General features: G+C 41.9%; 1 pseudogene; it reads right to left on the reverse strand.

Annotated features, from left to right (window-relative positions):
- Nucleotides 1-4,374: 4,374 nt before the first annotated feature.
- LOC113253473 (bifunctional phosphoribosylaminoimidazole carboxylase/phosphoribosylaminoimidazole succinocarboxamide synthetase-like) lies at nt 4,375-5,653 on the reverse strand (annotated as a pseudogene).
- Nucleotides 5,654-24,699: the final 19,046 nt, after the last annotated feature.

Raw genomic sequence — 24,699 nt, forward strand, 5'->3', positions numbered from 1 at the left:
GTCCACATCAAATAGCCTAATATAAAATTAGAAGGTTGCTAGCTGTTAGTAGAAGTTTGATCGTTTCAACATTGCTGTCTTCTCTGACCTTTGTCTTTTCCACCCAGTCCCCTAAATGTTTTACTGCGTTAATACTAATGTATTATTTTGGATACATTACCACCATTTTGTGGCCATCTAGAATGACATCTTAATAAGGCGTCTGAGGGGGAGTGTGGAACTGGGGCAGCGTCCTTGTACACAAGCCTTGTGTGATGTACCTTATGAACCACTGTTTCAGTTACTTTTACTTCCTGAATAAAGGTTATTAGGTTATTAATTTAAAATTTTTTTAGTTCTGAAAACACAGTAGCAGTTACCCTTTAGTAAGGTAAATTTACATTTATAGAGGAAGTCTCTGTTTTTAGGGGTGTCTCCCTTTCTGTATCACTGTATCAGGAATGGAAGAATGGCTCTAAAATACAAGAGAATCTTTTTTTTTTTCAATAGAGAAAGCATTGATTTAAATTTGAATAACAAACCTTACCTTTGTTTGTCATGCTTTACCTAGTAACCTCCCCATAACTGACCTTCCTCTCCACCATACTTCTCTTCTTTTTTCTTTAGCTGACCATGGTAGTTAAGCTGGAGTTCTAAGCCAGTTCTTAGAGATACTCACTTTTCTCTGGGTATCTCCTATGTATACCAAAACTATACATTATACGATTTTTCTCTTGTTAATCTGTCTTTTGTTATAGGGGCCCCAGCCAAGAACTAAGAAAGATGGAAGGGAAATTGTTTTCCTCCCCTACACATCAAGAACTTTGCTAGATTTTATGTAGCCTTTAAGCAAGTCCAGACTCAAATTGGAGCATTTTCTCATGACAGTGCATTGAGCTGACCTGTTGGTTGAGCCAGGAAAAGGACTCCAGGGTATCAAAGAAAAGGTTGTTGTTTGTTTCAACCCCAGCCCTCCTAACATGGGCAGCATTTTCTTTATTTCACACTTCTGATTCAAATTTAAACACCAGATCTCCTCAGAGCTCATTAGAATCGGCTGTCTCTGGCCATTAACTCTTCAGCATTTTGTCTGTGTAAAAATTTCATCTTAAGGGGAACTCTCCAAATTTCACAAGACATGATGGGGTTCATTCTTTCAACAGCCTTTTCTCACTAGTTTTCTGTTTTCCTTAGGAGGAAGCTAGATTACCTTGCTCTCATGTAATAAAGCATAAGATTTCACCTATGGGTCTTAGAGCAAACCAGAAGCAAAATTATAATGAGAACAAATATTTGAGAACTCACCTAAGATTTTTTTTGGGGAAAAAAAAACCGCTCTGAGAAAAGAGATTCTACACAACACAAACTAATTTCCTGGAAAGAAAGTTGTTAATATTTTCTTCCTCTTTTATTTTAACATTAGTGTTTTGATTACAGATTTAGCTCGTACCACATAGGGCAGGACATGCTTTGATTTTTGTCTAATTCAAGTCTTGTTGGGAACAGAAAATAAAATTGGATACTAAAAAGGTGTCAATCTCTTAATGGATGAGAAATGAGTAAGTCCTTCTAGTGCAGGTACCATGTCTTATTCATCTTTATGTGCATTAAAATGACAAGCCTAGTCATTTGTACATGGTAAATGATTGATAAAGGTTTACTGAGCTGAATTATTGAAGACAGGAGAGTCTTGGAATTAGATATGTGCTCTTAATCTTTCGAGACAATTGTCAAGGACAACCATGAGGCATTTTGGGGAAAGTGTACTCATTCTTATTTTTAACTGTATTCGTGAAGATTTGTACATGGTTATTTACTCAACGTGGCATAAAATCCAAGGGCATAGTTTATTTATCTTCTGATTTATTTAAATTAGTCTTAAGGAAAGCTTATTCAGCTTACACCATTATTAATAGATAAGTAATATATTTGGAAAAGAGACTTAGATTCTGGGGCAGGGGAGAGCTAGTTCAAACAGGTAGACTTCTAACATTTTAGTGAGTATGGAGTACTGCAAATACTTGGCATTAGCAAGTTATAGAGTAAGTTTTTAAAATAGCCCTGTCTTGATGTAGTGGAATGGCCAGATCAGTGATTGGTTGTTTCTATGTCTTCTATCCAGAATCATTTTTCCTTCACTAATCTTATGGCCAGTGAATAGTTGTACTTTGCATATAACAGGAAACAGCAGTGTGGGAGTCATGCTTGAGTGAAGTACTTAACAACATAAGGTGGGTGATGTAGATTGGCATACAGTGGTCACTTCTCCATTTAGAATTTAATTGTTTTTAGGAGAGAAAAGAGATGTGAAGATTTCTCAGACAAATACGGTTTCTGGAAATACAAGTAATTATTCCCACCAGGGGTGCTCTGGAAGTGCAGTGATACTTGCCGAAACAGATCATGAGCTGACGTTACATTTCCAGGCTGGAGTGCTGGCCTCTATCACAGCCTCTGAGGAAAAGGAGGCTGAGATTTAATGAGGCTACAAAAGAGCTGACCACTGAGAATATCACTTTTATATATAAATTTTAGTTTCTTTAATAACACAGAATGGTCTGTATATGTTAAAATTCCACATTATACATTTGCTGGATATGAGATCCCCAAGCACGTAAGAATGGAGGGATGAATAACACAAGTTAATTTATTTCTTTATAGTTTATAAGTAGATTTGAGCCACACAACATGCTGCAATTTACTTTGAAGATCATTCTTGTGATCTCTTGTGACTCTAGTCCCTGCCTTGATTTAGTACATACATATGCATGTACAGCTTTCAAAAAGGCATCCCAAGTTTGTAGCACTATTTACTTTTCCTTTTTCCAAGGCTTTTTTCATTCAGAAGGAAATGCGTAAGGCACAAAGAAGCCTACTGTGGAGTTGGAGGTGGGAAAGTCAGGGAAGTGGAATGGAATATGGAGAGAGAGAGAAGATCCTAAGATAATGTGGGCAAGGAGGAAGTGGGGGTGCACCACCCAGAGATGGGAAAGCATCATCAGGCGAGAGGTCAAATTCAAAGTGTGGGGCCCAACCACTTGGGTTTTCACATATCCCAATAAGTCTTGATCCTGGATGCAGCCAAGGGTAGAACATTGTTCCTGAAGCTTTCCCTCTAGGATTTTGCACAAATCCAGATTTCCATCATATTTGTTGGGATAAGTCTTATGGATTTTCCTGCAGGCAAGGCAGATCACTTGGAAGAGTCTGGAGTGATCCATGGTTGAAGTCAATTTAAGTATTTCTGACAGGACAACAGATTTATTTGTTTTCACATAGACAAGAGAAGGAAAGAAAATCTCATTTTAATTCAAGATGCATATGTCAAAAGTTGTTCTTAAAGCAGGAGGCAATTCCCAAAGAGAAGCAAGCCCAGTTTGACCTTGGTGCATCTCTTTTTGATTTTCTAACATTCCTGAAGGATCTTTTGGAAAAGAGGGGGTAATTATTTAGCTAATTCAGAATCATTAGAGAAAATAATTTAAATAATAATAATAATAATAATAATAATAATATAAGTTCAACCAGTGCTAACACGGGCCAGGGACTGATCTAAGACGTTAACTCCTGACTCTTCTACACAAACCTATACAATCAGAAAGTGTGAATAGAGAAAAAAGTCAAGTAGCTGAGCAGCTCTGTTCTCATCTTTAATTTGTTTTGCCTAGAAATTTGGAAGAATCCTTTTCCAAAAATCTGAGAATTCACAGCTTTCTCAGAAGAGGTCCTGGCAAGGTCTAAATGGCACTTCTCTTTATGAACATTATAAAACACGGTATTTAATATATTAGCTGACATAGTGAACCTGCCAAAGTTTTACTAATGTGCTAGAACATTTACCAGCAAGCCCCTAATTACTGATAACACCCCCTCTGGATTCATCCTGAAGGCAACTCACTCTGTCTCTTTCTTGTCCCTATTTGCTATCTCCATTCTTGACTACATGGGACACAGATTTTCTTTCTTCTTGCACTGGAAGGGAAGAAGGATTAAGTAGGGTGGCACCAGAAAGAGATAAGGAGAAAGAGAAGACTCCACCAGAGCAAGAGTGGGAGTACTGGAAATTTGGGGCATTTAACTTAAATAGACAGGATTAAGTGATCACATATAGGGAGAGCCTTAGTTGCATTTAGGATGACTTTGGGGGCCTCCAAATTGAGGCTGATTTGTGCATTAGTTTCTTATTGCTGTTATAAAAAATTACCATAAACTTGGAGACTTAACTCGAATGGGGTGTCTGGGTAGCTTAGTAGGTTAAGCATCCAACTCTTTTTTTTTTTATTCGCTAGTAAATTTTATTGTTTTCTTTCATTAAGAACTTTTCATCTTGATTTTTTTTCTGAAACTAAACAAGAAATTATAGTTTTTCTCAAAAAAAAAAAAAACGATGATGTTTTATAAATTGCCCTCTCGGATTTTCCTGTCAGCCTGCTTCAAGGAAATCCATGTGTTCAATATACTTGCTCGCAGTTTGGCCCATACCAAATGGTTGTTTAATCCAAATATCTGAGTAGCAAACTGAGCTGATCCTTCTAGAGAAAGTATGTTGAACAGCCAAGGGTAGTCAAAGAGAAGATCACACATCCTGAGCTCCCCAGTCTGGAGTGAGTGGAGGGCAGCTGATAACTGGGTGTGCAGTGTTACCAGACATCACTGGTCCTAAACCATTGCTTCTGCCTGCCATTGCCACAGATACAGTAGGAATGCCATCCCCTTCATACTCTGCTTTAATCCTCAGTTTCCTCTGGTCCTTTATGGGGAGATGTTACCCGAAGTTCACATGGAATGCCAAAATTTCCACAAGCCTTCTTGATTTTTTCACAGTGACTGAGATCGAATTTGAGGCCATCAATACTATAATTCTGCACTGACTTTCTGATTTCAGAAGCAACTTCACTCTTTCTGCAACCCACTCAAAATTTTTCTTCACCATCTGGAGCCCTTGTGACCTTGAGGTCACAATATGACTGTTTATCTCTCTGTTGGCTTCAATCTCCTGATGGCCGGAGTCTCCGGGAATCATTATCAACAACATCAGCAAGAACAGTTTCTTTGGTGGTTACGTCAACAGCAAATTTGATCTTTATATCAACCAGCGTACAGTTCTGGGGCAACCCAGGATTTCTCCAGTATTTCAAAAATAGCCTGTGTAGCGTGACTCACAATATCCACTTCAGTCTGGCCTATACCAAGTCCATCAAAGCAAAATTTTGCAGCAATTAGCTGTTCCTCAGACCACTGTGAATCATTATTGGCATTATCCTTGAAAAACAGCTCCACTTTAGGTGGGTAAAACTTATATCCCTCCTTGACATCAGGATTCCTTCTGAGAAAAGGACCAGTTGCTGTTCTTCTACGAACCCATTCAATTGGAATCATTGCACACTTAGGTGCAATGAAAGCTGTCTCCCCACATTTTCTGGGGAAAGCAGTTTTGATACCTGCTTCCTTTAACAACTGTGAAATACAACTGGTAGTTTTATTTGAGATGGCAGCTTTTCCTTCCAGGTGATTCTTCCTGGCTGCATTTCCTGCTGTAATCTGGTCCTTGGACTGCAGGAGGACTTTTCCGGGACTATCTGGCAATTCATAGACTTCTTTTGTTTTACCCTCTTATAGTTTTTTAACCAATATTCAGTACCTCAGCTGTCGCCATTATCCTGTGTGGGCTGGGGGGCAGCAGCCGTGCTGGGAAGAGAGACAAGACTCTGGAAAAGAGGAGTGGTCAGAGAGGCTCCAAGCGTCCAACTCTTGATTTCGGCTCAGGTCATGATCTCAGGGCTGTGAGATCAAACCCCATGTCAAGATCTGTGCTCAGCACAGAGTCTGCTTAAGATTCTATTCCTCTCCCTCTGCCCCTCATGCCCCCCCACCCCGCTCACACACTCTCTCTCAAAGGAAGTAAGTAAGTAAGTAAATAAATAAAAATAAAAAATAAAACAACTCAAATATATTCTCTTACAGTTCTGGAAATCAGAAGTCTGAACTTATGAGACTAAAAATCTAGGTGTTGGCAGGACTAGTTACTCCTGAAGGTCCGGGAGAGAATATGTTTCTTGCCGTCTTCTAGATGCTGCAAGCATTTCTTAGCTTGAGGCTACATTACTTGAATCTTCGTTGCCAACCTCACCTCACCTTCTCCCTCTTATGTAGTCAAATATCCCTGTGTCCCCCTCTTATAAGGATTCTTATTACATTCAGTGCCCATGTAAAAGTGTAGGTAATGCAGGATAATCTCCTTAAGACCCTTAACTTAATCACATCTGCAAAAACCCTTTTGCCATATATGGTAACATTTGTAGGTTCCAGGAAATAGGATCTGGATATTTTGAGGGTCAATATTCGGGGTACCATTGTTTGGTTAGCCAAAACAGCTGAGGAATCATCATGTACAGATAGTTGCTTTATGACTCGGAGGGTCTAAAGGTCTTGGAGAAGAGCGGTAGTGATATGTCTTTTCCCTCTAGGGGAAATCTGATCAACCCTGAGTATCAGCTTTCAAGCTTTTCCCTCAGTTGACTTAGTTCTATCCCTGGAGTCGCCTGACCCAAGAACAACTCTCTTTTATCATGGTCTGGAATGCAAATGTTTCCAAAGTACTGTCAGGGAAGAAAAACTTTTCCTCTACCCTCTTAAGTTTAGCCATTGAGGGCCTGCAAATTAATCTGACAAAGAGATTAGCAAGAGGAATAAACAGATTTAATTGCATATGTATACATAGGAGTTTGCAGAGAAATGTGGCTCAGGGAGGCAGTCAGAATTTGGGGCTTCTATACCATGTTAGCAAGGAATGGGAAGAGACAGAGGGACACTTCTGGGAAAATAGATGCCTGCTTAGAGGGGAATGAATAAAGGGCACTGATGGAAAACAAAGGAAGTTTTTGAAAGATAAATGGACATTTAGGAAAATATGTGGGAGATAGGAGAGTTTCATGGCAATGCCTCTTTGGGTGTGATGCCAACTTCTATTCTCTAAGAAGAGAAAATTAGAGCCGCTCTGGGGAGGGGATTTATGACAGTTAAGTTCTTTTGGGAAGCTCTGCTTTTAGGCAGATAAGGGATTTCAGGAACCCAGATGCCTTTGGCTCAAAATCATTTTTATGCCATGGTGGCTTATTCTGGACCCCTTCAGAGCCTATGGTTATGCAAGATTTGATCCAACTTGAAGTTCTTCACTTTTGAGTCTTCTGCATATACCAGATAAGTGTTCCTTCTTAACACACGTTTATGTTACGTGGAGAGAATGAACACAATTTGGGGGCTAGTGTATCAGCAGAGCCATTTTTTTGGAATAAGGAAGATGTATAACAAATTAGGTCCCAGAGGAGGAAAACCAGGGCAGATGATCCTGGAACAGAATCTGTAATCTATCCTCCAATATTAGAGGGAGGTCATTTGTGGGGAGAATCTGGACCCACCTTGTGGGCACTGGTCTTGCTTCATAGCCTGAATCCTGCTGCTATCTACGTCCTCAGGCTAGGGTGAACCCTCCGTCATGTCCTACTTTATGTTCCTGGTCTGGGTCCTTGGTCACCTCCCAAACTTTCCTGCTTGGGCTTGTATATCTGATCCCCTCTCCTTGCACACTCTCTAGGAATTTTGGGGTTGAATCATTCTACTGCTTAAACGTGTATAGCCTCAGTTACATAGTCCTCATGTTTAAACCTTAAAAATATAATAATCTTAGGAAAATCTGTCTTCCTTTGGGAATACCAGACCAGTGGGTCACCAAAAAGCCTTCCAGGAAAGGGGGAGTGGGGAGTGGCTGGGTCCCAGGGCTCATCATTTACTGGCACATTAGTTATCTGTGTCCTACCAATGAGTCAGGGTGGTCTTCAGACAGGAAACGGGACGTTTGTGGGTGCCCCCCAGGGGTGCACGAACTTTGCAGCTGGGAAATGACAGAGCCATGTGGAAGGGACCCGGGTGAGGGCCCTCCTGTGGTCGGGGCCATAGTGGCCCCCAAAGTGAAGACTGGCTCCTTCATGCTGCCAGGCCTACCCCACTGCTTTCTCCGGCCACATTCGAAATTGCAGGCTATACCTGTGGCCTCTTTTACTTTATTGCTCCACTCTTGAAAGCTGGCTTCCATTACCACTACTTTACTGTAATGTCTACTCCTCAGCTCTCAACACGACCCTCTCATGGGTCATGTTATGCCTCTTTAAAAGCATAGGATACCAATCATCTTCTCCTTCTTTGACACTGCTAATTGTTACACGTTGTATCCCCCCAAAAGATGTGTGAAATCCTAACCCCTACTACCTGTGAATGGGACCTTATTTCAAAACGGGTCTTTGCAGAGGTAATCCAGTTGAAATGAGATCATTAGGTTAGGCGTTAGTCCAATATGACCAATGTCCTTATGAGAAAGAGACAGATACACAGGGAGAAGGCCCCGTGATGATGGAGGCAGAGACAGGCATGCTGCAGATGTAAGCCAAGGAGGACCACGGGTTGCTGTTCACCACCAGAAGCAAGGAGAGGCAAGGACTGATTCTGTCCTACAGGCTGCAGAGAGCATGGCCCTGCTGAGCCCTTGGTTTTGTACTTCTAGCCCTCGGAACTATGAAACGATACATTTCTGTTGTTTGAAACCATTCAGTTTATGGCATTTTGTTAATAGAAAATAAACACGCTCATGTTTAAAATATTATAATTCTGTGGGGTCCTGGTTCTCTGTCTCGTCTCTGGCAATTTCTCTCTCCTCTTCTCCTGGCTTCTCTTCCTCCTCCAGGTGCCGAATGCTAAGTGTTGACCAGGATTTCATACTTCAGTTTCAATTCTTTATTTGCATATCTGGCTCTCTCACTCATTTCTAAGCTTCAGCCCTCACTTCAACACAAGTGAAATGAATTCAAAATTTAACTTCTGATCACATTTTTACTTTCCATGGAACATATTCATCCTGGATGTCCTGCCGCCTTCTTGAATTCATTACGTGGAAACTTAAACTAATTTTCGGTGACTTCCTCCCCAGTCTCAGCCCCTTCTTCACCTGACTTCCTCATCTGTCCCTAGCTCAGGGCCCACCCCCACCCAGGTCCGCCATCCGTATCTGGAATACCGTGTAGTCTTGCTCTGAGTCCTCTTGTCCTTAACCAGTTGCCAAATGGAGGAGGAGCTTTTAACAACTCTCATTAGTGGAGCAGGCACCCACTAAAGTCTGCGTAACAAACTGTACCAAGCCACCCTTGTTTACCATACTTTTACTTGTGACCTTCCCATAACTTGCCTCCCCAACCCAGAAGCCCAAAACCCCTATTCCTTTGGCTAACCTAAGATGATATATAAACCTCCATCATCTGGCTGCCTATGGGAGTCTCATTTCTTTGTGAAATGCCCATGCATACCCACGTAATTAAACGTGGGATTTTCTTTTTCTTTTTCTTTTTTTTCTTGCTAATCTGTCTTTTATCAATTTGATTCAAGGGCTTCAGCCTATGAACCTAAGGTGGATAGAGGGAAAAAGAGGTTTCCCCCTCCCCCACAAAGCCTCTGAAAGCTGCTGGCTTCTTCAATCTCTCCATCTCTCCCCTGTCTTACACACCCGGCTGCCTGCAAGTGAATGGGAGCCAAAGAGCGGCCGTGATTGCCCGGCTGTAGCCGCTCAGCGTGAGCAGGGATATGAGGAGGCAGGCACCGTGCCCACCGGGAGGCGGGCGCTCTTCCCCCCAGACTTCCTGCGGAGTGAGGGAGACAGCACAGGCAGCTCACATCTGCAGCCAGCAGCCTGGGTGGTATTCCTGGAAGGGAAGCGCTGGCAAATCCCTCCTGGGGCCAGAGCCCCGATCGACAAACTGGAGATTTGGGGTGGCCTGTCTGTTCTTTGGGGGCAAGCTTGGGGAGCCCAAGAAATCAAATCAAGGCATCAGGCCCTTGGCAGAGTCGCTTCTTCATGACTCTGGTAATATGCACTCAATGCCTGATTTACAAATCCGATGATGTCACATTAAAAATGTTGCAAGTATCTTCCTTTGATAGTTGTTAGTGGCTTCAGTTGGGGTGACTTATATTAGCCTGCCATGGGGTTGATAAAAAGGCTCTTTGTCCCTGTTTTGGAAATAAAAATGGGTATCCTCAAATGAATCTCCTACTTATTTCTTAGGGGAGTCGAATGGATTACCTTTTTAATGTAAACTGGATGGATTTGTGTAAGCACTGCCCATTTACCTATGTTCTTTGCTAAGGCAAATATATGCAACATTGCTGTTGCTTTCTTTGTTTATGTCACAATGTTTCAGGTTTAATAGATGCCTCACCCCGGGGGCTGTGTAGAAGCAGACTTGGCAAAATTGTTTCGCAAATGTAGATGGGCGTGCTTCTGGACACAGGGAAGTTTCCCACATTTTCTTTCTGATTTCGTTTGGGAAGACTACGTTTCTGAACCCGGGAGTAACCCCCACTTGCCGAATGAAAGCACAAACAGGCAAACAGATAGGCACAATTTTTTTTAAGTTAAAAATGAAACAATAGGAAGGCCAAAATCAATCAAATTTCAGTAATATTTTCAATAAATTAATGGCCTGTGTTGGTGGCAGGAGATACTTGGAAAAGATTGAGCTGACAGATGGGCACAAATAAAGCCACAGGAAAACTGGGAAAGATGATAAATATTATCTGCAGGCCATTTTTATCCCCCTTGTTAACTAGCAGTGCTGCTCTTCTTACAATAGGTAAGCTGATTTTTCTTTTGACACTAAAATTTCATTTCATATTGTTTTCTTTCAAATTTTCTCATCTTTCCCTCCTGTGTAGTTTGTTTTTTTTTCCTACCCCAAATCTGCTTCAAATTGCAGTCCTGTTTTCTCTCCCACATTTCCTGCAGTGAGGTTTTTGCAGGGGAGAAAGCAAGGACATTTCCTTTACCTCCTGTCATCTCCCTAACAATTTTCTTGCTATTAATGTCTAACAACTTTCCAGCCCCAGGGAATACAAATTCCTTTCCTTTTCTATAAATTGTTGTGTACTGTTCTCACTGCCCATCACTAAAAATACAACACAGCGTTATCGATCTGATCTCAGTCTCCCTCTCTATTGCCTCCTTAGAAGAATTTTACAAATGAATTGGTTCTGCCCTGTATCTTTTAATGGTTTCTATTTTCTGATGTCTAGTTTGGCACCCTGGCAGGCTCATTTAGTCGAAAGAACATGGTCTTTGGAAACAGCCAGCCCTTGGTTCCTAGTCTCATTGCTCATATTCTGGGTTTTGTCTCTTATTAACCAGATGACCTTGAGTAAGTTCTTTAGGCCCTCTGAGCCAGTGTCATCATTCCAGTGATTCCTACCATCTGATTTGCTGATGAGTCTCGAGGAGATGTGATACATATATCACCCAGCACCTCCCTTCACTTCTCTGATAGCAGGATGCCAGAGGGATATGGCCAGTCAAGCGATATCCTTGCTCTTCCTTTTTATTTACAGCTCCCAGGGGCCACGGAGAGGACAACAGGATGATGCTGGGCTCCCCATTCTGTGCGGCAGCTCAAGAGCAGTGGAAGGTCAAAGAGGTATAATGAAACTCACTGAGAAATTGTCTAATTTGAATAATTCAGATCTCAGCCAATTGCCATCTCCTCAGAGAAGCCTTCACCGACCATCCGATCAGAAGTAATTTCCCTGGTCCTTCTTTAATCATGGTCTTGCTCTATCATCATTACAATACTCACCACTATCTGAAATTTGTCTGTTTCCTTGTTTATGTTTTGTCTGTTTCCTCCACTGAAATGTAAACTCTATGACAGCGTGAAAGCTACTTATCTTATTTTCTGTTATAGCCTCATTGCTTAGAGCAGTGTTTGACAAAACTAGGCCCCCGATAAATGTTTGTTACATGAAGATCTCTCTAATGTTGGAAATTACCCCGGGATCCATCAACGAATGAATGCAGCAAAAGATTTCATTTTCAGCTGGGCCCAACTAATCCTAACCGGTTCATTTATGTGTCTGCAGGTATAGTGGGTGTGGTGGGGCAGGTTTCTTTATTAGATTCTAACCGCACCCCAGTTTAGCACAGTGATCTACCCACTAGTTACATAGCTCCTTAAGAAGAAACAGATAGCAGTTAAAAGTTTTGTTTAGTTCATGAAGCAATCCTTGCCCCACAACTGGTCATTCATTCCTCTCTTTTAAAACACTTTCTTAGCTTGTCTTCTAGAATACTATTCTCTCTTGACTCTTCACCTCCCTCACCAGCACCCCATTTCAGTATTCATGGTTGGTTCTTCTTCATCTCCCCAGACTTGAATGTCTTCATATCCATCAACATTCACTCTGTAGGTGATTCGCCTAGTCACGGGACATCAAATACCTTCCTATTTTGACAACCCTTACATTTTTTAAAAAATTTGATTTATTTACTTATTTTTATTAATATATAATGTATTCTTTGTTTCAGGAGTACAGGTCTGTGATTCATCAGTCTTACACAGTTCACAGTGCTCACCATAGCACATACCCTCTCCAACGTCCATCACCCAGCCACCCCAGCCCTCCCACCCCCCTCTACTCCAGCAACCCTCAGTTTGTTTCCTGAGATTAAGAGTCTCTTACGGTTTGTCTCCTTCTCTGTCAACCCTCACATTTTTATCTTCAGCCCAGATCTTCGAATTCCATACATGCATCTCCAACTCCCCTGTGATATCTCCACTTGGATGTTGAGGTTGATTGCATTAATATCCATACCCTCATTTGCCCATGAGACTGTAAGTTGTCTCTCACTAAAGAGGCAAGGTTTACTTTTCCTGCCACCCCTCTGAATCTGGGCTTAGCCATGTCACTTGCTTTGCCAATAAGATGAGGCAGAATTCATGGCGTGCAAGTTCCATGCCTACTCCTCAAGAGTATGTGTGTGTTTTCATCTATTGTCTCTTGTGCTTCTGCTATTGCTATGAGAAGTACAAGACGAGGCTAGACCCTGTGGTCTCAGAGGATGTAGGGGAGGAAAAAATGTTTCTTTACTTTTCTGTGTTCTTTTTGATGAAATTGACATAAGACAGATTAAGGGAGAAAAACTAATTTAATTACTTATGTATGGAAACCTCAGAAGAAATATGAAACCCAAGAACAAGTTGGGAAATTATATGTGAGACTAGAGAAGATCCCCAGTTTACTGGTCATTTCTTTATCTTCTTTTGTGAGTGTCTATTCAAATTTTTTGCCCTTCATAAAATTGTGTGATTTGTCCTCATATTTTTGAGTTGTAAGAGTTCTTTATATGTTCTAGATACAAGTACTTTGTTAGAGATATGTGTTGTATATGTTTTCCCCTATCCTGTGGCTTGCCGTTTTGATTTCTGAACAGCAACAGGTTTTAATTTTGATGAAGTCCAATTTATCAATTTTTTTCCTTTCTGGATTGTTTTTTGTATGCTATGAGCTATTGAGCTTTGAAGTCGTTGGGGATTCAGCACTATCTAACTGAGGCAGAACCCTAATAGGTATTGAAAAATGAATGTGTCCAAAACTGGAGTCCTGATTCTCACCCTTTCTCAAACTTGCTCCTCAGGCAGTTGTCCTCCTCTCAGAAAATGTAACCCGTTCTTCCAGTTGTCAGGCAAGAAACTTTTATTTTTCTCTTCCTGTTGCACTCTACATGCAACCGTTAGCAAATCCTATTGGAATCCATTTCAAAATATATCCAGAATCTTACCAGGTCTCACCATCTCTCCCACTGTCACCTTGGGCCAAGTGGCCGTGATTTGTGCCCTGTTTTTCTGCAATAGTGTCCTAAGTGGCATCCCCACTCTTCCCTTATCTCATTGTAATTTATTCTCAACACAGAAGCCAGAGTGATATTTAAAATATTTTAAGACTGATCATGTCTATCAACTGCCCCAAATCTTTACAAATCTTCCCTATCATTCAGAGTAAAACTCAAAATCCTTATAATAATTCAAAACACCCTACACAATCTTTCCCTCTACCTCCACTCTCTGATAACATCCATGTCCACTCTTCTAGCTGTAATACTGTTTCTGCTGTTCCTGGCCTTCTTGCTATTCCTTTAAAACTCTAAGCAAACCCCGGCCTCAGGGCTTTTGCATCTACTGTCCTGTATACCAGCAGTACTTTCCCCCCACATATTTGTGCCCATAAATTCCTTTATTTTCCTCAGCTCTCTACTGAAATGTCTTTCTGGCTCCTGGCATTGTGTACCTTACTTTTTCTTTCTTTCTTTTTTTTTTTCCGTAGCACTTCCTATCACCTGATTTTTTTTTTTTTTAAAGATTTTATTTATTTATGTGACAGAGAGACAGCCAGCGAGAGAGGGAACATAGCAGGTGAGTGAGAGAGGAAGAAGCAGGCTCCCAGCAGAGGAGCCCGATGTGGGACTCGATCCCGGAACGCCGGGATCACGCCCTGAGCCGAAGGCAGACGCTTTAACCCAGGCGCCCCCCTATCACCTGATTTTTATACATTTTTATACATTTGTTTGATATTTGTTTTTTTCACCTCTTTCCCCTCCACCTTGACAAACCTTTAGAACATAAGTTGCGTAAGGACAGGGATGTTATTTTGTTACTGTTGGATCATCAGGGCCTAAAAATTATAGACAATTCAAGAATTTAGTGGTAGTGTAATAATCAGTGTATAGCAAGCTCCTTAATTTAAGAATTTATAAATTATATTGTAGGGCCACCTGGGTGGCTCAGTCAGCTAAGTGTCCAAATCTCGATTTCGGCTCAGGTCATGATCTCAGGGTTGTGGGATCGAGTCCTGCATCAGGTTCTGCACTCAGTGCCGAGTTTGCTTTTCCCTCTCCCTCTGCTCCTCTCCAACTCACTTTCTCTCTCTCTCTCTCAAATAAATAAATAAATCTTAAAAAAAATTTTAAAAATAAAAATCATATTGTAATTTTAGAAAAATAGAAAAATTCTGAATATTCTCTACACTTGGAGAATAATATATTTACAATGTTGATTGTCTAAAACAGTCTAAATGCTCACTGTTAGAAGACAAGAGGCAAATGTTGGGTTAGGAATCAGCCATTCCAATTGTGTTTTGGAAGGATTTGAAATAATGACATCAAAAATGCTTCTAAGTAAGTTTTTCTAAGTAGAATTAAAAAAATGGTACATGTCATAGTAATAATGGAAGAAATAAGGCATTTAAAAAGGAGGGGGAAAAGTACATCGTGATTTTAGAAAGTGTATTTCTTAGTAATGGAATAATAAATTATAAGTTTCTTTTAAACTTAGTCTATTTCCACTTCTAGCGGCAACTCTATCTTTACTTTCCACTTAAGAAAGAATAATGTTTTTTTCAAACCACAGAAGCCCCCTAATACCTAGATTGTTGGTTCTGCTGCCCTCCGTTGAGAATGACTGTCCTTTGTTCATTTGCTGTTCACAGCCACCTAAGCAGAGGAATCCCCGTGGAGGTGAGCGGCATCCCCTGCAGACACACACAGGCTGAAGACAGGGCTCGGAGGGGGGACTTCACCCTCTCAGTTGGGCCGCAGTGACTAAAACAAACAGACTCCTTTTCCCACCCTAAATCCATACGCCTCTCAGAGGTCTAGGAGGAAGGTGCTAGGGGTGCACATGGGTTCTGAGTGATCTCTATTCTCTGGAGAACGTGAGCCCTGCAATTCCTGCTTTGGGGACATGATATGAGATGAAATCCTCCTTCCATCTTCTGAATATGTTCACTGGCCACCCTGGGCTTCAATGCAGTGTCCCTTTCCCACTTTCTTTTGCTCCCCACACCCCCTGGGGGGAAGCAGCCCTGGGGAGTACATAAACTTGAGAACATGAATATAAAAATACCAGTAAAATCTTAATTCACATATGAAGGTAAAAAATACGTCAATCCCATCAAATTTTTTAAAAACTGTCAAGAGTCATGTAATTTCAAAGCAGATGGGCAAAATGAATATTGCAAAGCTTGTTTACACTTTTATGAAGCGGCTTGCCACTTTAGGTGACACACAGAAATACCAACCTGGCTTTGCAGCATCCTCTAAACCTAGCTGTTTTTTATGTGCAGTGGAATTCCTACAAGTGAGTTGTTCTTGTTTTGTTTTACTATTATGCTGTTATTTTAGCATTCACTGTTATTATCATGTAAAATATTTTTACGACCCATAACAATGTCACTTAAGTATTCATAAAATAGCGATGAAAGTGCTCACACTGAAAAATGTGCCCCCAAATCAATAGCTTTTGAAGGGAAGTTATACGTGATAAGATGCCAAGAAGAAGGGCAAACAACCACAATGAAACATGGTGCAGTTAACACGGGAGGTGACATTCTGAAATATTAGATATAACGTCGGCAGCAGGAAAAGCAGGTTTAAAGCAAAAATATGTTACAACTTGTAAACGTGCTCTGAGAATACATCTGTCTTATTTTATATTTATTCCTTTGAGAAAATCGTTCTTGAATTATGCAGGTTCGAATTACACAAGGTCTTCTGAGATGCATCCTTTGTATGAAATAAGACCTCCCTGCATTTTTATAACCAGAAATAATCCAACTTAAAAAAAAAGTTAGTGCTGCTTGCCACTTAAATAAACAAGTTCCAAGTTGTCTTTTTAATAGGAAAACTACATTTTTAGATTATATAATCCATCAGCTTGAATTGCTTAGAAAATCCCCCATGGGCAAATAGGTGTAAAGGAAATGTGTTTTTTTTGGTGATAAGAATCAGGTAGTTAATATTTCCAAAGCATTTTGCTCAGACATATGAAGAGCTAAATTAATTTCCTTGAAATGTTAAGGAGAATGCACAGTTATTAATCTAATTCAGCTTCTTGTTAGTGCAAAACTCACTGGAATATTGCCGTGTAATGGTCAGCTGTCGAGATGATTTATGCCATTTATTATTTTTTAAAGGAGGGATGTTTTGCATTTTTTTATTTCCATGTGATAACCTCAGCAGAATGAAATCCCATTTCTAGTTTCGACAGTGCAATAAAAACAGGTTTGGCTTTTCAAGTTCAGCCCGGTGATTTGTGTGTGTATTTTCAATTTGTGATGTGTCAGCCAATGAACAGCTGATTTAATAACAGTTAAGAACCTCTACTATACAGGAACGACTGAAGGGATGTTTCTTTGGATCAATAGTATTGCCTGCGTTTACCATGGAAGTAAATCATTTTGCCACGTGGTTGCCAAAATGTGAGCGTTTTTTGGATCAATGACACAAACCTATGTTGTCTTTGGAGAGACTATGGAGTCTTAGTCCATCAATCAAATCAACTTTAATTAAATCTAATTTAATGGACTATTGCCTAATGAAAAGAACACTTAAAAGGAAGTCATAGTGGAAGCACCCGGGGCTTTTCTCTTCCCACAAATGGTGAACCCTCTAAAAAGAAGGCAACATCTCCCTGGAGCTGGTCTGCAGATGAATTTCGGAGAGTGGTTCCTTTTCTGAGTTTCCTGCTCAATCCTTCCTCCTTTTAATTTAGAGAAAAAGAAGCTGCGGGCTGTAGCCAGGAACCGAATTGATCTTTAATTAAATTTTCAATGTTTAAAAATAGAGATCATCAAGAACCTTCTTCCCTTGCCCTATGGTCTTTCATGTAACCACAACTTTTTAAAAAAAAAAATTGTGGTAAAATATACAAATGGTATAAAACTTGCCATTTTAAAGCCTATCGTTCAGTGGCATTGATTCCATTCCCAGTGCTGTGCAACCATGGGCACTACCTGTTTTCTAAACTTTTTCATCATCCTGAACAGAAACTTTATGCCCATGAAACAATAAATCCCTGTTCTATCTTCCCCTGGCCCTTGGTAACCTTGAATCCACTTTCTGTCTCTATGAATTTGCTTATTCTAGATCTTTTATTTAAGTGAGATCATACAATATTTGTCCTCTTGCAACCAGCGTATTTCACTGGGCGTAATATATTTTAGGTTCATCCATGTTGTAACGTGTCAGGATTTTCTTCCTTTTTAGGCTGAATAGTGTGCCGTCCTATGTATATACCACGTGTTGTTTACTCATCCGTCTGTCGATGGGCACCTGGATTCTTTGCAGCTTTTGACTCTTCACGCAATTGTAACTTGACAGATATTTCACTCTTGGTTTGGAATGTACTTCCTTCCCCTTTTAACTATTCCACTTCAGCTTGAACATTACCTCCTAGGAGAAGCCTTGTACTACTTTGGGCAAAGGTAGACCCTGCCCCACCCATGTGCTTGCAGGCTTTTATAAACCCCCATTTGGATGGGTTTCACAATGTCTCGTAATTATATTGAAAAGTCCATCTTCCCCAGTGGATGGAGAGCTCGTCAAAGCACTGGGTACCCTGCCGTCCTTTGGTTTCACCACCTTGCCCTATAGGGAATGGATCAGGGTGTGTTCCTCCTACAGGAAGCAACCTCCTCACAAATGGCAAATATAGACCAGTGACCCATTCTGTCACTCTTTCCTGTCATTCTTGTCATTCTTGGTGCTGACCATACCATGGGCTTTTTTGCTTTTTTTTTTTTTTTTTTTTTGGATTCACTATGACAAACTCCTGGGGTTTTCAGAATTAGAATTCAGAAGTAGAATTTATAAGGTGAATTTGTAAAAAGAGAAAGAAGAAGGGAAGACGTTGAAACTCCCAAGTATGGTGGCAGAAAGATGAATCTTGAAGACTTGAGGCCCCTAGAGGGGCGAGTGTCAGAACTGGACATGGGTGGGACAAAGGGAACAGGGCGGAGGCAGTCAGCCCCCCAGCAGTCCGGATCCCCCTCCACAGTGTGCGCTCGGTGGGAGGTGGCTGCCCAACTGGGGTCTGCATTGCCCGGCTCTCCTTGTTTCCAAGTGGGACCCCAGGACTAGTTGTCACCAGTGGAATAGGAGTGGCAGTGATGTGTGTCACTTCCACACAGACACGGGAGTCTTTCTCTCTGTTATCCTTGCTTGGAACCAGAACCCTGCTGTCTAGAGGATGACGGGTGCTTGCCATAGACAGCCTGAGTCTCTCAACATTTTGTGCGGACAGCTGCCGGCCAGAGGCCCAGGCCAACTGAGCGTCAGCGAGAAGTGAACGTTTGTTGTATTGAGCTGAGGTTTCAGGGTTTCCAGGAGTGAGGATTACCGTAACTACAGAGAAACTGTGAAAAACGAGTCCAAGCAAGCTGCTGGCAGCCGGCAGTCCAAAAAGCACAGTCTTCCCCCAAACAGAGAGGCAGCACACGAGGAGTCACACTGTGATAAGCTTCCCGATCCCCCCTTCGGCAGGGGACTTGGTGCCTAGCCTTCCGCTGTCAGCCGCCTGAGAGACTCGAGGCTGCAGAGAGCCACCCAGCCCCAGGCAGAGGGCACCTCTCTGGTGTGGGCAGACCCATGAAGGTGATGGGATGACCTTTCTTGAGTAGATTCCATGATATGGCAGATGTGATAGGATATGTTGCTGTTGCTGACTGGAGGGGAATTGGGAGTCATAGAGATGGGCTTTGGGTGGCCTGGAAAAAAGCAAACATCCACACTGTGAACCACACATGGGGCCACATGGCAAGGAACTGAGGACGGCCTCTAGGAGCTGAGAGCTGGCCCCGGCTGACGGCCAGCAAGTAAACTTGGATCTCGGTCACATGGCTGCAAGGAAATAAATGAATTCTGCTATCAACCCGAATGAGCTTAGAAGACCACCAAGCCCCAGAGGAGAATGTCAGCCATGGCTAACATCTTGATTTCAGCCTGGTGAGACCCTAGGCAGAGGATCCAGTCAGGCTATCCCCAGATTCCTGATTTATGGAAACTGTGAGGCGATAAATTTGTGGTGTTTTAAGTTGATGAGTTTGTGGTAATTTGTGACACACCACTATGAAACCCAAGATCATGCCCTTTCTCCTGCTGTCCAATAGCCAATGACTGATCTATATGGGATTATAAGGCCTGGTTGTCTTGGCCCAAGTTAGAATAATTCTAACGGGATAATTAGCTCCAGAGGGCCCCACAAGATTGGCTGGGGCTCTGATTGGGCCAGTGGAGGGGCTCTGACACCCAGTTCCAGCATGTGAGGGGTTCCCCCCAAACCAAAAAGTAATGCTCTGACACCAGCTAGGTATCCTACAACTTCACTCAATTCTGACACTATCTACTGGGAGATGGCATCAGATTCCACAGGTTAAGGGCTTTGTTCTACAATTCTGTCCCTACCCCCTCCTTCAGATGCCAATGACAAGTCCAACTTGTTACCTACCTATGCTTCTGATTGATTGGCTATAAACCAGAGGTTCCCATACCCCACTTTGGGTTTGATTAATTCACTAAAGCAACTCACAGAACTCTGGAAACCCATTTACTCGTCAGATCACCAGCTCATTATAAAAGGATATAACTCAGGAACAGCCAGATGGAAGAGAAGCAGAGGGCACGTATGGGGAAAGGGAGCGGAGATTCCGTCCTCTCTCTGAGGACATCACTCTCTCGCACCTCCCTGTATTCACCAACATGGGAGCGTTCTGATCCTGCACTTCTAGGTTGTTACAGAAGCTTCATTATGAAAGCATGATTGATTCAATCATTGACCGTTGGTGATCAATTCAACCTTCAGCCCCTCTTACCTCTCCAGAAATCAGGGTGTGGGACTGAAAGTTCCAACCCTCTGTTCATATCTGGTTCCCCTGGCAACCAGTCCCCATCCCTAGGTGGTCCAAAAGTCACCTCATTAACATAATAAAAGACATCTTTATTGCTTCCATCACTCAGGAAATTCCAAGGGTTTTAGGAGCTCTGTGCCAGAAACAGGGACAAAGACCAGATATATAAGTCTTATCACAGTTGGTGTCACAACTCGACTTGTCCCTCTGCCCAGTCCTGCTTCTCCTGCTTCCCCATAGGCACCAACACCGAGAGCCCTCTCTTATAAACCACCTGCATGCAAATCTCCATGTTGGAGTTTGCTTCCTGCGAAACCAGGCAATAACACACGGTGGCATGACAGTAGAGATAGGGGCTGGTGTGGTCTGGAGCACACAAAGAAGACTTCCTGAGGTAGCAGTGTTTGAACAAAGCTCTGAAGAATGTTAGGATTATCTAGGCAAAGAGGAAAGTGAAGAGCACTTGAGACAGATGGAAGAGCATATGAGAAGACCCAGAGGCAAAAAGAAGGATGGAGCCAAATAGAGATTCATTTGGGTAAGTCAGCCTCTGTTCATAACAACGGATATATTTCTGGGCTCTCTGTTAAGGCTTAGTGGGAATAATTCAGTCTGATGGCCTTCTCCTTATGCGTAGAATTTGGCAGCATTGCAGGATGGGAAAGTGTGGGCTGGAAGGGGTGAGTCTACTTTGGGGAAGATAAAGGGGTTCGTTCCGCCCAAGTGGGGGGACATGGGGAGAGTGGTGGGAGGGACTAAGGGCCCACCTCAGCCTGAACAGGTCTGCTAGACCATGCTAAGGACGTGGGACCTTATACTGTACCTTGTGCTAATGATGAGTGATATGAAATAATGTTGGGGTTCGGGAAGAAATGGTCAAGAATTCCTGAGACATCTCTGGTGCAAAAAAAAAGTGTTTTTATTAAAGCGTGGGGACAGACCCGTGGGCGGAAAGAGTTGCACTGGGATTATGAGGAGTGACTGATGATACACTTTCAAGTTGGGAGGGGGTCAGGGATAGCGTAAATCTCTAAGGAGTTCGGAAGCAAGGCTTCCAGGGTCTGGAGGGGCTAGTTGCTGTTAAGATACGGTCATCTACTACTGTCTAGTAAAACATTAGTCATGAGACCCTTCAGATGTATATCAGTGGGCCATCTGTTTGGAGGATGATTGCTAGCATATATCTTGGGGGGCAGGCAGAGATAAAAGGAAGTTTCCAAAAGGGATTTTTTTTATATGTTAAAGTAGACTTACAGGATCCTGGAGGTGGGGCTAATGTCAGGCTAAGGTTGCCTTCTGCCCCTAGCGCCGTATTCACATTGAGACAACTGAGCTCCTGGAGGAAGATCACTCCGCCTGTCTCCAGGACTTGTTAACGAGCTACAAGTTGTAAGGAAATTTAATTTTTTTCTGCATTTCTTTTGCCTTTGTTCTCCACATCAATTAGTATCAATTTTTTCAAGATTACCCAAGTATATACTCACTAGGGCTGATGTAACAGAGTCACAGGCTGGATGGTTTGAGCAACTGAAATAATTTTTTCACAGTTCTGGGGCCGTAAGTCTAAGATCACGGTGTTGGCAGGGTTGGTGTCTTCTGAGGCTTCTCCCTGTGGCCCGTAGATGGTGGTCCTCTCCCTGTGTCTTCACGTGGTCGTCTCTCTGTGTGTCTGAGTCCCACTCTTTTCTTATTTATAAGGACACTAGCCCTATTGGATTAGGGCCCATCCCAATGACCTTATTTTTACTTAATGACCACTTTAAAGTCTTCATCTCCAGTCAACATCTGAGATGCTTGGGGTTAGGACTTCAACATATGAACTTTGGAAAGACACAATTCAGCCCATAATACCAGGGGTGTGGACTTCTAGATTGTTGGAATCATGAAAATGCAAATCGTGTGTGGTTTTAGGGATGGATTTGATATATATTTCAGAATTATTTCTGTCTTCAACTCACGTCTTTCATCAATTCCTGCAAAGCCAGGACATGAGCTGAGCACAGCATCAAGCTCGTAGGGCACTGTCAGGAGGCAGGCATTGGGGGACAGCATAACGAGCAAGAGACGATGGGAAAAGGCAGGCTCAACCAGCTTTTGTATAAGGTACTGACCCAGGGGAGTAGTAGAACATGAAGTCAAGTATGTCCTCCACTCACCTCTCCTTCCTGTAAACGTTTGTTATAGCCTCTTCCTATGCTGGGCTGTAGAAATGTCCATCACAGCCCCAAGATGTTAACTGAACATTTGGAACATGATTAGAATAGAACATTAATTGAACATTTACATCTTGGAAAATGTAAACTTTGGAAAACATCCATAATGTGTAATTTTGTAAAGTTCAAATTGTGTAGGTTCACAGAGAACCCAGCCAAAAACCCCAACCATTTTAGTATAAAAATAAATCAAATTTTATGTAAAAGTACAGTAAATGGTCAGGCCTCAGTTTTTGCTCTATGACCCTGGAAACAATGCTATAAAGCAGATTATTGCAGAAGGCAGGGTCAATCTTAAATGACTTGGAGGTTACATTCTTGTTCCAAAGAAATTATGGACCAGACTGAGAATGTATAATCCATGTAAAGCCACAACATCTATAAACCTTTAGTATGTTCATATAAGTAGTAAAATTATACTAGAGGTCATAAAATAGACATAAATGTACTCTGTATATTGATTATAAAATAGGCACAAATGTGTTCTAGAATATATGTATGTTTTATTAAAAGTACAACGTTACCATATCATAAATTTGACTCACTTCTAGTCTGCCAACTGTACTAAACATATAATTAACATTAAATTTGTTCAGCTTATAATTCTGAGGTGACTTCGAGTTGTGCTTCGAATTACCTATTTCTCAAAATCTCTCTGTAACACTCTTCAGGGCAGGTGGGATTGTCATTTTTTTCCCCACAGAGATCTCTCTTTGCAGCTCACCGAGGAAGTATTATTGCCAGAGTTACTCTCAAAGTTGGGCTCTTTTCGCTGGAGCATCTTTACATGTTTAAAGAGGTCTCTGTGTGAATTTTGATTTTGAGATCAGCTATCCATTGAGTCCATTCCTCTTGTCCCTCTTTGTTGCCTCTCTGTCTGAATTTCAACATCAAATGTCATCCAAGTGTTAGTCTTTTTTGAATGGCCCAAAGCATACCCACTTCCTATTTCTGGAACCTTCTTTCAATGTGTGCCTCATGGGGTGGGGGATGGGAGCCTGAGATTGGGAGAGCTCCCTCCTGCCCTTTGACAGCCAGTCTGAGGGACAGGACTGAGTCTCGGGGGTCCGGTCCCACTCTGCTTAACTGCTGGACATGGGTGGTCTCACATGGAAAGAGGCAGGTCCTGTTTTCCCTTAGAATCTCGAACCTGGCACAGAGTATCTGCTTATACTCACATCTTTTGTGGAATGAATGGATTCTTCCTTCCGAGGTCTACAACCAGGAGATCAATTTCCTTAGTTATCAAGTCTGGAGGGGTTTTAGAATAGTGAGGTCTAAGCAAGGAGTTTGCAGACTTGAATTCCAGGGACACTTCCATGGATCCATGAGGTTGTTTCAGAGTTGGGTCTTGGGCTCCATCACACTTGCAAAATTCATCAGAGTTGGAATTATGTAGAACAGGATACATTTATTAATTTACACCGTCAGTGCAGCTGCCTGCAAATGGCATTCTCTTCTTGGGTATTTCCCAGGTTGCTAAATTCAGATCAGAACACCGCTGGGTGAATATACAATTAGACTCCAAAGGGAGCTGTATGTCCCTAAGGGGTATTTCTAACAAGCTATGGTAGCTTAACAGAAATACCTTTTTTCTTTCTGGGGAGAAAGAATATTTCTGCTCAGCAGTTGTCTGAGAGGAGATAGTGCAGCAGCTGAAGCTTGATCTGGGGGCTTACAGTTTTTGTGTTATATGTGTTTAATTTTTTCAATGTCCTGCCCTCCCTGAATTTAGAAAGCCTATGCTGCTTGCAGAAATATCAGATAATGGTTATTTTTACCTTAGTATGAATTCAAATCTATACATTACCTTTCTAAGACATTTTACGTTCTGAAGATCACCTAAAAATATGGACCCCAAAGTGTTGCTTCCTATAGAAGAAAACCCAAGGGTCAGTGAGCATTGGGGGAGTGTTTTTTGGCCAGAGGGCGATTCATAAGTGTCACCTCATGTGCG

Source organism: Ursus arctos, unplaced genomic scaffold, assembly GCF_023065955.2.
Source record: "Ursus arctos isolate Adak ecotype North America unplaced genomic scaffold, UrsArc2.0 scaffold_17, whole genome shotgun sequence".
NCBI lineage: Eukaryota > Metazoa > Chordata > Mammalia > Carnivora > Ursidae > Ursus > Ursus arctos.